Here is an 11,392-nt window from a genome sequence, read left to right on the forward strand (position 1 = left end):
GATACCAATTTTGCCCCACCACGGTGGTCTAGTGGTTATGGCGCTCGACTGCTGACCCGAAGGTCGCGGGATCGAATCCCGGCCGCGGCGGCTGCATTTTCGATGGAGGCAAAAACGTTTGAGGCCCGTGTACTTAGATTTAGGTGCACGTTAAAGAACCCCAGGTGGTCGAAATTTCCGGAGCCCTCCACTACGGCGTCTCTCATAATCATATCGTGGTTTTGGGACGTTAAACCCCAGATATTATTATTATAAGATACCAATTTTGGTGTATATCAAGCTAGCGAAACGGCCGCCAGCGCACCATGAGCGTGGCACGTAAGTCATGCTGTACATGGCATGCGTGTCATGATTTTCGTGTTAACTCGTGTTATTTATGTTCGTCACACAGCACGTCACGCAATACCAATTTCGGGGTAGGTCAAGCTAGCGAAACGGCCGCCAGCGCCTCATGAGCGTTGCACGTAAGTCATGCTGTACATGACATGCGTGTCATGATTTTCGTGTTAACTCGCGTTAATTATGTTCGTCACACAGTCACGTCGCGCAATACCAATTTCGGGGTAGATCAAGCTAGCGAAACGGCCGCCAGCGCCCCACGAGCGTGACACGTAAGTCATGCTGTACATGACATGCGTGTCATGATATTCATGTTAACTCGTGTTATTTATGTTCGTTACACAGTCACGTCGCATGATACCAATTTTGGTGTATATCAAGCTAGCGAAACGGCCGCCAGCGCACCATGAGCGTGGCACGTAAGTCATGCTGTACATGACATGCGTGTCATGATTTTCGTGTTAACTCGTGTTATTTATGCTCGTCACACAGTCACCTCGCAAGATCCCAATTTTGGTGTATATGAAGCTAGCGAAACGGCCGCCAGCGCACCATGAGCGTGACATGTAAATCATGCTCTACATGACATGCGTGTTAAGGTTTTTCTTGTTATGACTTGTCATTTGTGGTCGTCATACAGTCATGTTACGCCATACCAACTTCGGTGTACATTCGATTAACCAAGCGACCAGGATAGCACAAAGTCGTAGGCGGCTAGATAGATAGATAGATAGATAGATAGATAGATAGATAGATAGATAGATAGATAGATAGATAGATAGATAGATAGATAGATAGATAGATAGATAGATAGATAGATAGATAGATAGATAGATAGATAGATAGATAGTGTGATGGTGTAATGTGGGCCCAGGATCCGAAATAATTCAACCGTCAGTCAGGTGATTCTGTACACACAACACAGACTTTAACACAACCGATAACTGACGATTTACACACAACACACTACAGCATTCCTTATCTACATTTTAATCGTCCCACGCGCCTCGGCACACAAACTGTCCTACTCGCCGTTATGACTGTTGCCGCTGCGGCGAGGTCGGTCGTCACCGGTGTTCCTTGTGCAGTCAACAGTCACGCTGCCTTGACCGTGGCGAGGTGGTAGTGGTGGTGATGGTGGCACTGCAGGCCGGTAGATCACCAGGCCCCTGCAGCGCAGGTTAGCTGCACGTCGCCAACACCACTCGGGCCCCAGGACCTCAGGCCAGGAACAGACTAGGCTGCCGGTCTCCGTGTCAGCACCGGAGCGGGAAACAGGCTCACCAGGTCCACATGGCAGGTCCGCAAGGCTGCCGGACGCCTGGTTGAGTGACGCAGCCCGAAGCAGGAAGCCAGGCTCACCAGGTCCGCAAGGCTGCCGGACGCCTGGTTAAGCGATGTCGCGACCCGAACCGCCGACCAGCGGCTGCCGTTCCAACCGTGTCGCGCTCCAACTGCTCGAGCCGCACGCCCCGCTCGCGCTTCCTTTTCATCGTCTTGCCCTCCAAGGCGTACCGCAGAGCAGAACTGTCGTTCCCTCTTCACCCCGTCACGGGCCACACAATCCACATCATCACAGATAGATAGATAGATAGATAGATAGATAGATAGATAGATAGATAGATAGATAGATAGATAGATAGATAGATAGATAGATAGATAGATAGATAGATAGATAGATAGATAGATAGATAGATAGATAGATAGATAGATACGCTCAAAGTCGCAGAAGTTCGCTAAGAAATGCTTCGCATTTAAAAAAAACGAACCTGTTCACTTTTGCACCGTGCCCTTTATTTTGGTTCTCCAACTCTTCTCCCCCCCACCCGCTCTACTTTCTGAGCTCGCCCCTAGCTTTCTCGTCCACTGCACGAAGCCAAAATACGCGTCCCTTTCTTGATGCTCATCGATCAGGGACACCACTTCCACTGTAACAGCGGGAACAGCCGTCAATGACAGCCGCGTTCTGGCAGGGTCGGCGTAAGCACATTCGGTGAAGTAGTCCGAGCAGTTGTAGCCGTTGTACATTTGCTTTCATGCCAGCCCCGCCAGTTTCCCCTTTTGGCGCGCGTGATTCCACCATACGTCACACCTAGAAAATGGAAGAAATACCACCATGGATATGAACAAACAACAGATAGATAGATAGATAGATAGATAGATAGATAGATAGATAGATAGATAGATAGATAGATAGATAGATAGATAGATAGATAGATAGATAGATAGATAGATAGATAGATAGATAGATAGATAGATAGATAGATAGATAGATAGATAGATAGATAGATACGCTCAAAGTCGCAGAAGTTCGCTAAGAAATGCTTCGCATTTAAAAAAAACGAACCTGTTCACTTTTGCACCGTGCCCTTTATTTTGGTTCTCCAACTCTTCTCCCCCCCACCCGCTCTACTTTCTGAGCTAGCCCCTAGCTTTCTCGTCCACTGCACGAAGCCAAAATACGCGTCCCTTCCTTGATGCTCATCGATCAGGGACACCACTTCCACTGTAACAGCGGGAACAGCCGTCAATGACAGCCGCGTTCTGGCAGGGTCGGCGTAAGCACATTCGGTGAAGTAGTCCGAGCAGTTGTAGCCGTTGTACATTTGCTTTCATGCCAGCCCCGCCAGTTTCCCCTTTTGGCGCGCGTGATTCCACCATACGTCACACCTAGAAAATGGAAGAAATACCACCATGGATATGAACAAACAACACGTAAAAGCGAAACAAGTATTGACTGCGAAGAAGAGACCAAAAAGTTTGTCCAAGCAGTGGTTGAAAAGCGAAGCGCAGCTCGGCCTTCGCGCAGGTAACTCGAAGTTTTTGTAACACAGAATGTAAGCGGTCATCATCATCAGCAGCATCATCAGCCTATCTACGCCCACTGCAGGGCAAAGGCCTCTCCCATGTTCTGTCAATCAACCCGGTCCTGTGCTTTCTGCTGCCACGTTATACCTACAAACTTATTAAGCTCATCTACCCACCTAATTTTCTGTCTCCCCCTCACGCGTTCGCCATCTCTTGGAATCCAGTAAGTTACCCTTAATGACCACCGGTTATCCTGCCGACGTGCTACGTGCCCGGCCCATATCCATTTCTTCTTACAATAATAGCGAAAGTTGGGCTAGTTGGTGGTTCATGCTTGGGATGTAAAAACAGCGCAAAATATAGACAAGGACAGAGGAAGAGGTCAGCGCGGTGTCGTCTCTTCCTCTGTCCTTGTCTATATTTTGCGCTGTTTTTACATCCCAACCATTTCTTCTTCTTGATTTCAACTATGATATCCTTAACCCCCGTTTGTTCCCTGACCCACTCTGCTCTCTTCCTGTCTCTTAAGGTTACACCTATCATTTTCCTTTCCATCGCTCGTTGCGCCGTCCTCAATTTAAGTTGAACCCTCTTTGTAAGTCTCCAGGTTTCTGCTCCGTAGGTAAGTACCGGTAAGATGCAGCTGTTATATACCTCCCTCTTGAGGGATAGTGGTAGAATACCATTCATGGTTTGATAATGCTTGCCGAATGAGCACCATCCCATCCTTATTCTTCTAGTTATTTCACTCTCATGGTTCGGCTCCGCGGTTACTACCTGTCCTAAGTAGACGTACTCCTTTACAACTTCCAGTGTCTCGCCCCCTATCGCAAAGCGCTGTTCTCTGCCAAGATTGTTCCACATTACTTTAGTTTTATGCATATTAATTTTCAGACCTACTCTTCTACTTTCCGTATCCAGTTCAGTAATCATGAGTTGTAATTCGTCTCCCGCGTTACTCATCAATGCAATGTCATCAGCGAATCGCAGGTTACTGAGATACTCTCCATTAACTCTTATCCCTAATTCTTCCCAATCTAGGGCCATGAAACCTCCTGTAAACACGCGTTGAATAGCATTGGAGAGATCGTGTCTCCCTGCCGTACGCCCTTGTTTATTGGGATTTTGTCGCTTTCTTTATGGAGGACTATAGTGGCTGTGGATCCGCTGTAGATTTCTTCTATTATTTTTGTATAGGCTTCGTCGATGCCCTGATTCCGCAGTGCCTGCATGACTGCTGATGTCTCCACCGAATCAAATGCCTTCTCGTAATCTATGAAGGCTATGTATAGGGGTTGGTTGTATTCCGCGCATTTCTCTATCACCTGATTGATAGTATGAATATGGTCTATTGTTGAGAAGCATGTACGAAATCCTGCCTGGTCCTTTGGTTGATTGAACTCTAACGTTGTGTTAATTCTGTTAGCAATTACTTTTGTAAATAGCTTGTATACAACGGACAATAAGCTTATGGGCCTGTAATTTTTCAGGTCCTTGACGTCCCCTTTCTTATGAATCAAGATGATGTTGGCATTCTTCCAAGATTCTGGTATCCTCCCCATCGAGAGACACTTCGTATACAAGGTGGCCAGTTTTCCTAACATAATCTCTCCACCGTCTTTCAACAGGTCTGCTGTTATTTGATCCTCAGCAGCGGCTTTGCCTCTTTGCATTCTTTACTTCTCCTGTCAATACTGGTGGGATGTCAGATTCCTCTAGGCTATTACTGCATGTTACGTTATCATCCTGACTGTCTCGGCTGCTGTACAGATCTCTGTAGAACTCTTCCGCTACCTCAACTATTCTATCCCTATTGGTTGTGACCTTGCCTTCCTTGTCCCTTAATGCATACATCTGATTTTTGCCTGTGCACAGTCTTGTCTTCATAGCTTTGAGGCTTCTTGCGTTCTTTAGAGCACGCTCAATTCTCGCCATATTACACTTTGTTATGTCGGCAACTTTACGCCTATTGATTAACTTCGAAAGCTCTGCCAGCTCTTTTTTTCTGTTGCATTTGAGGCTTTCATGGCTTGACGTTTCTTAATGAGGTTTTTTGTCTCTGGGGATAACTTACCAGTGGCTTGTCTAACGACTGTATCCCCGACTTCCACTGCACACTCCTTAATGATACTGTTCAGATTACCATTCATTGCGTCAACATAAGGTCGGTTTCCTCAGTTAAAGCCGCGTACCTATTCTGAAATGAAACTCTGAATTCCTGTACTTTCCCTCTCAGAGCTAGTTCATTATTCCGCTTCTTGCGTATCAGTTTCTGCCGTTCCTTCCTCAAGTCTAGTTGAATTCTAGATCTTACCATTCTATGGCCACTGCAGCGGATCTTGTTAACTACTTCCACATCCTGTACAATGCGCGGGTGGACACACATTATGAAGTCTATTTCATTTTTAGTTTCGCCATTAGGACTCCTCCACGTCCACTTACGAGTTGCTCGTTTTATGTAGAAGGTATTCAGGATCTGTAAATTGTTGCGTTCTGCAAACTCTACTAGTAACTCCCTTCTGGCATTTCTAGAGCCGATGCCATATTCCCCAACTGCATGATCTCCAGCCTGCTCCTTGGCCAGCTTTGCATTAAAGTCGCCCATCAGTACAGTATACTGTGTCTTTACCTTACTCATTGCTGATTCTACGTCTTCGTAGAAGCGTTCAACCATTTGATCATCATGGCTGGATGTAGGCGCGTAGGCCTGTACCACCTTCATCTGTACAGCCGTCCAAATCTTTAGCTATCCTGCGCGAGCGCCGACTTTTTTGTGCGTCAGCGCCGTACGACGGAGCCAAGTTGCAAACAGGGCGAGAGTGAGCGCATGCCCATGAAGCGCGCTCAGCTGGGCCCATCGTCTGCTTGGCCGTTCCTTCGTGAGAACGTCGCCCCGCATTAACTCACTTCAGACGGACAGACAGCCCATCTTGCCCGTATCTTATGTTCCGATGATCAGCAGGCAACCGAGAAAATAAAATCCGCGGATACGTCACACGCCCCCGCGCATGATCCACATTTGTCAGTGTAGTGTTATCGGTTCACTCGAGAATACGACGCAGTCATGGCATGAGCGCCTGTCAAGCCCGCAGTAAGACAACCGGTCGCCACTGAACCCAAACAACAACTATATTCTACTCCGTACATCACGTACATCAAGGAGGGGGGCGCCACCTTTTAGCACAATAGTAGCGACCTCTACATCTCCCCCCTTTCCGCACGTTCGGCAGTCATAAGTTCAGACGGTCCGGTGGGACCACGCGTCGGCCACTACGCGTGCACACAACACCATCGCGACCACCAACACCACCATCACTATCACCACCATCACCACCAACACGATCACCAGCCCGTCCCGAGTCGCTCGTCGTTACCGTGGTACTTGGAGGACCTTGAGATGGCTGAGCTACTTGCGGCTGTGGCTCGGTTGTTTCTGATGAAGCTTGTGGTGGCAACGATGATGCCGGAACAAAGGGGACGAGGTGACACCTGTTACGCTGCAAGATACCGCCTTGTCCTGTTTCTATTATGTAGCTCCTGGGTCTCCGTGCTGGGCTTAACACCGTTCCCTTTACATTTTCTGGTCGCACCCAGACTTGTTGTCCTACGGGAAGCTGCCTTTGGTGCCTGGCCCGATGACGCCGATTGTAGTTCCTTTCCTGCTTTCTTTGGTAGGATGCGTTCCTCGACGCTACTGCGTCTTTTGGTGGCACGCTTGGATGTAGCAATTCTTCCTTCTTAGGGACTTTGGTCCTTAGCCGACGACCCATCAAGAGCTGAGCTGGGGTAAAACCGTTGACGCCTGGGGTATCCCTGTAACATAGGAGAGCCATGTGAGGATCTTTTGCCTTGGTGAAGAGTGTTTTCACCGTCCTGACCATTCTCTCCACTTCCCCATTTGATTGGGCGTAGTGGGGACTGCTTGTCGTATGGACAAAGCCATACGAGGAAGCGAAGGTTGCGAAGTCTCGTGACGAGAATGGCGGGCCATTGTCAGACCGAATTTCCTCCGGTATCCCATGGCGGGCGAACATGCTCTTTAGCACATCCACGACAACTTGCGCAGTTGTGCTCCTCAAGGTTATCACCTCTGGGTACCTGGAGTAGTAATCAACTACCAGGAGGAAAGTTTGCCCACAGAAGTGAAATAGGTCCGTGCCGAGAAGTTGCCACGGGCGATCTGGGAGAGGTGTCGGTACAAGTGGCTCAGCGAAGTTAACTCGTGTGAGAGCGCATGTCTCACAGTTGGCGACCAGAGAGGTAATGTCCTTGGAGATGCCAGGCCACCATACTGAATCTCGCGCCAAGGCTTTCCTTCTGTTACAGCCTTGGTGTCCCTCGTGTAGTAGTGCCAAGACTGTAGATCGAAGTGACGATGGGATCACCAAACAGGTACCTTTGAGCAGCACGCCGTCGCACACAGAAAGTTGATCAACCACCGATGAATACTTGGAGATGTGTAATGGCAGCTTGTTTTTCCGAGGCCACCCCCGCTGACAGAAGGAGATTAATGTAGTGCATTCACCATCCGAAGTTTGTGCTCGACGAACTTCCTGCACATTTAGGGGCAAAACTTCAAACGTGGCAGCCACTGTTTCTGCAACATAGAGCTCCATCACATCAAGGGTTGTGCGAGCCACAGTTTCTGTGTTAAAGATTTGCACAGCATCCGCAGAAGATTCGTTCGGGTTGTTGATGCGAGAGTGAGTATCCGCTGTAGCCAAAAGCTTACCAGGCACATGAAGTACCTTAAATTGATAAGGCATTGCTTTAATCCGCAGCCTTTGTATTCTAGGAGGCAACATGTCGAGCTCCATCTTACCAAAAAGAGAGACGAGGGGTAGGTGATCTGTCTCAACATCCAGTGGGATGCCACGCACAAATTCGTCGAACCTCCAGAGAGCCCAGGTTATAGCCAATGCTTCCTTTTCAGTTTGGCTATATCTCTGCTCCGTCTTCGTCATTGCTCTGGAAGCAAAAGCGACAGGACGGCGCTCGCCTGATGGCTGCGTCTGCAGCAGGACTGCCCCAAGTCCAAACGAGCTAGCATCAGCTGAGACAGTGGTGGCATACGACGGATTGTACTTGGTCATACACCTATCGGATGACAGTATCTCCTTCACTCTGACAAATGCGGTCTCTTGTTCGTGCTCCCAAGTCCAACTTGAAGACTTGTTGAGGAGGGCTCTGAATGGAGCGGTTATTTCAGAGATGTGTGGCAAGAACCTAGCTAGATGATTGATCATCCCGAGAAGACGCCTGACGCCTGCAACATCTTTTGGAGCTTCCATGGTCTTGATGGCTGCTACCTTGGCTGGGTCCGGCTTGATGCCTTGAGCGGACACGATTACTCCAAGGAACGGCACTTCCGAAACACCGAATAAGCATTTCTTCTTGTTCAGCGTGACTCCAGCCTCAGCAAGACGGGACAGAACCTGGTTCAGTCGAACCTCATGTTCCACTCTAGTGCGTCCGAAAACTAGTATATCATCGATCATATTGGCTACCCCTTCCGGTCCTTCAAGAATTCTGGCCATCTGCTTCTGAAAATACTCGGGCGCTGAGGTTATACCAAATGGAAGGCGGCAGAAGCAGTACCGGCCAAAAGGGGTTATACAGGTCGTGAGCTCTTGAGAGTCCGTCGTCAGTTTCACTTGGTGGAAACTCGCTGTGGCGTCCAGCTTGGAGAACGCCGTTGCATCTCCGATAAGCCCGAGGACTTGTTCGACCGTTGGGAGGATGTGGTTCTCGAAGTACGACTTCATTCAGCCGGGTTAAGTCGACACAAAGGCGGTAATCTCCTGACGCTTTAGGAACCACTACCAGTCCAGAACACCACGGCGTTGGATGGTCGACGCGGCGAATCACTCCGTCACTTTCGAGCTTGTTGAGCTCGCGCCTCACGGTTTCGTGTAGCGGAATGGGAATGCGACGAGGCACGCTGAGGGAAAATGGTGTAGCACCAGGCTTCAAGCGGATTCGATATTCCTCCTTGAGAGTGCCAAGTCCGCGGAACAAGTCAGCTTGAAGTGATGCCTCAGGGGCCTGCACGCCGCCAAGGAATTTCACAACGTCGAGGGCTTGTATAGCCGGAAGTCCCAGAAGAGGGACAGAGAGCGATTCAATGACAAAGAGTCGCTGCAAGGACGTCTTCCCGCGCCAACGAAGTTGGGCTGTATATGAACCGAGTACCCGCAATGGTTGACCTCCAGGACCGGTAAGTACCGTGTCAACCTTGTCCAGCTTGGCTGGAAGATTGGGGAAGTCTTCGGGTATAGCAGAGACTTCGGCACCAGAGTCAACTTTAAATTGCATCGTGTACTCGTCCACGGTGACGTCCACTAATAAACACTTGACCCCCGCCCCGACGGTGCTCAGGTGAATAGAGCCGACTTTTTGTTTCGATTTCCGCGAGCGACAAACTTCCGCGAAGTGCCCCTTCTTTTTGCAAAAGTTGCAGAGCGAGCTGCGTGCCGGGCATTGCATTCGAGGGTGAGCCGCGCGGCCACAGAATCCGCAGGTGGGCGTGTCTGCCTTCTGATGCTCGAAAGAAGGCTTCGCGTTCCGGTGATGTCGAGCGGACTTCTGCATCTTTGTAGCGTCCAGTTGCAAAGCGTTGGGACTATTATAACTTGCTCCAGCTTGCGACTGCCGCTTTTCTTTTTCCGCGTCTTCCGCCTGGCGTGCTTGCGTCCAAGCCTCTTTGAGAGTGAGTTTAGCGTTTCGGCAGAGCTGGTCTGAAAGACGCGAGTCGCGCAAGCCGACGACGAATCTGTCACGTACTAGCCTTTCTTCAACTTGCACTGAAGGATAGGCGCAGCGTTTCACCATCCTGCATAACTCAGCATAGTATCCGTCAACGCTCTCGCCTGGCTGCTGTACGCGTCTGTGAAAACGGGACGACTCGTATAGTTCGTTGCTTGGATGCACGAAATGCTCAGTGAAACGGTCTACCACGGTCTCGTACGAAGTGAGGGACGCCGCATCGAGCGAAAATGTGTCGAGGAGCGGACGCGCTTCGGGGCCCATGCAATATAAGAGCGAGCGCACCTGTGTTTCCTCCGGTGCATTTTTGAGACCCGAGATGGCTGCGTAGTCCTCGAAGCGACTTTTCCATGTCGGCCAGGTCCCAGCGTTGCCGAAGTCGAACGGCTCCGGCGTCTGAAGGTTTACGCCCACCCACTTCGGGCTGGACTGCTCGGTAGGCATGATACGGACGATGGGTAAGCGCGACGTCGGTGCTCGACCACTTCTGACACCATGTAGTGTTATCGGTTCACTCGAGAATACGACGCAGTCATGGCATGAGCGCCTGTCAAGCCCGCAGTAAGACAACCGGTTGCCACTGAACCCAAACAACAACTAACTTTATTCTACTCCGTACATCACGTACATCAAGGAGGGGGGCGCCACCTATTAGCACAATAGTAGCGACCTCTACAGTCAGCTTATCTCATGCGCGGGGGCGTGTGACGTATCCGTGAGTTAATGCGGGGCGACGTTCTCACGAAGGAACGGCCAAGCAGACGATGGGCCCAGCTGAGCACGCTTCATGGGCATGCGCTTACTCTCGCCCTGTTTGGAACTTGGCTCCGTCGTACGGCGCTGACGCACAAGAAAGTCGGCGCTCGCGCAGGATAGCTAAAGATTTGGGCGGCTATACCTCTTATTATTAGCCTCTCATAAATACTATAATATTCCTCTATATTGGCAGCTATATCTTTATCAATAGGGAACCCCACTCCTAGTTCTCTTCTGTCAGTCAAGCCACGATAGCATAGCACATGCCCGTTCTTCACTGCTACGTAAATGGTTTTGCAGGCTTCTATCGAGTTAAGGAATAGTCAAAGGTGGTAATGTCACTACAAGAAACTGGGCTTCGGAATGATTTAAAGCCGAATCAGTTCGTCGAAGAAGCGTTTAAGCAGATTCGGCAAACATGATTTCTAAGCTTTCCTCTCGTAGAAAAAAGAAATTAAGAGCAACGGCTAACACAGACGATACCGACGCGAAATTGCTGTCTGCGCGTCAGCTGCCATCAGTCGGCTTACGAGAAACTGCCGACAAGAAGCTTTACATGCTTACAAGATTACAGAAAAATACACTGTGCCAAAAAAAGATCACTGTTAAGCAACAGCAGAAAATTTTTCGGTTCGCCCTGTAGCTTTTTTGATAAGGACAGCGCTTGCTTCTTCGTAACGACCGAATAAAAAGTGCGCTTACCTGTCGTCCGCTGGGAAGCGGA

Source organism: Rhipicephalus sanguineus, chromosome 7 (assembly GCF_013339695.2).
Source record: "Rhipicephalus sanguineus isolate Rsan-2018 chromosome 7, BIME_Rsan_1.4, whole genome shotgun sequence".
Taxonomy (NCBI): domain Eukaryota; kingdom Metazoa; phylum Arthropoda; class Arachnida; order Ixodida; family Ixodidae; genus Rhipicephalus; species Rhipicephalus sanguineus.